General features: G+C 36.0%; 1 pseudogene; it reads left to right on the forward strand.

The window, feature by feature from the left end:
• Nucleotides 1-594: 594 nt before the first annotated feature.
• On the forward strand, nt 595-2,056 carry LOC141701106 (L-ascorbate oxidase homolog; annotated as a pseudogene).

Raw genomic sequence — 2,056 nt, forward strand, 5'->3', positions numbered from 1 at the left:
TATGCCTTCTCTTGAACGGTTATGCTCTGATGCTTTCATTTACGTGTATAGTGTCTTTCTTTAGTGTTGAATAGTTTAACTCTGTTTATATACTCATGTAAGTAAACGATTAATTAGGCCTTTGAAGGGAAATTTGATCATGTCTTTATGGATGAAACCTTAGTACATAATGTATAGAAAATCAGGTTTATCAAGTAAAATATCCTAAATTTTTGAATTTGCATTCTTTGCTCTAAGTACTGATGTAGTGATGTATTATTTTTAAGACATCGATAAGTTAAAAGTTCAACTTCTCATCAGTGCTCGTAAATGGAATAAGATTTGAAAGAAAATTATCCACCTATAATTATCTCCCACATTTATTTCTAGGAGGGATAAACTGTTGATTTAAGTCAACTCCATTAGCATGAGATGCTTTGGGGTAAAAGTAAATCCGTGCTGGTGAACAAATGATATATTTATCATTCTTTTCAGAAGTTTTCTTTTTGTATTATGTAACATTGTAACTTGATGAGAGGAATATGCAGGTGGGTTATTCCACATTTTTGAGTTAAGTTGTGTTTTACTTGAACTGTGTGTTTAATAAGGTTTCTGATGCCAAACAGAAACAGAATAAAACAAAGGAAGGTCTCGTGGCAAGATGGTGTGCTCGGAACAAACTGCCCTATTCCTCCAAATTCCAACTGGACTTACAAGATGCATATGAAAGATCAGATTGGAACCTACTCGTATTTCCCATTAACTTTGATGCATAGGGCTGTAGGTGGTTTTCGGGCATTAATTCTACGTGCAAGGGCTGTGATATTTGTTCCATATCTTAAACCTGCCGAGGAGTTCAATGTACTTGTTAATGATTGGTGGAATTCTGATCACAGGGTTGGTAGTCATACTCTATATACACTTCTTTCAAATGTTTGTTAATATAATTGAGTTAAGTTGCATGATACTTGTTTAAGAAATTTGAATACTCTTCATCTTGAAAGTAAATTAGCTGATATAACCGGTACTAACTACCACATCTTATTGCACATCTTATGCACTAGGTTTTACAACAAAAACTTAACACTGGAAACCCAATGCCTTTTCCTGATGGTCTGCTTATAAATGGTCTTCCTCATAATAATGGCTTCATCGGTGAAAAAGGTAACTGCCTCCTATGTTTTCGAAATTCTGAGCATTGAACTTCATAAACCGATTCCTTTATTAGTCTAGAATTTGCCAGAATGGAAATTTATACAATAAATGATTCAACTTTGTTTGTTTTCTAGGGAAACGATACTTGTTTAGGGTGTCGAATTTGGGCTTAACAACCTCGATCAATTTTAGGATTCAGGGCCATCAGTTGAAACTAATAGAGATTGAAGGATCACATACCATGCATGAATCATATGAATCTCTTGACATCCATGTTGGCCAGTCTGTGGCTGTAATGATCATTTTGCAGGGAACAGTGACGGACTAATTTATAGTTGCTTCATCTCATTTTACGAAGCCTATTCTTACTGCCACTGCAATATTTCGTTATTCTGGTTCAAGTACACCTGCCTCTGAACCTTTTCCAGTTGGTCCTACATATCATATTCACTGGTCTATGAAACAAGCTCGGACTCTGAGGTAATATCTCCTTTTTCCCTCATACGGCGTGTTAAATCTATACCTTCATTTTCGGAACATGCATTCTAACTTGCTTACTCCTGTCAAGGTAGAATTTGACTGCTAATGCAGCGCGACCCAACCCTCAGGGATCATATCACTATGGAACAATACCAATAGTCAGGACACTCTTGTGCTTACAAATTCAGCACCTATAATCAAAGGAAAGCTTCGTTATGCAATTAACAAGGTTGCATACAAAAACCCAAGAACCCCATTGAAACTTGCAGAATATATTTTTAATATTTCCGGGGTCTTCAAGCTAGATTCAATCAAGGATACATCTCCTCCTGGACCAGCTGTTGTAGGTACCTCTGTCGTGGGAATAGAGCTTCATGACTTCGTTGAAATCATCTTCCAAAATGATGAAAACACTAATCAGTCTTATCATAACTCAAATTAA

The sequence above is a fragment of the Apium graveolens genome, chromosome 2, assembly GCF_009905375.1.
Source record: "Apium graveolens cultivar Ventura chromosome 2, ASM990537v1, whole genome shotgun sequence".
Lineage (NCBI taxonomy): Eukaryota > Viridiplantae > Streptophyta > Magnoliopsida > Apiales > Apiaceae > Apium > Apium graveolens.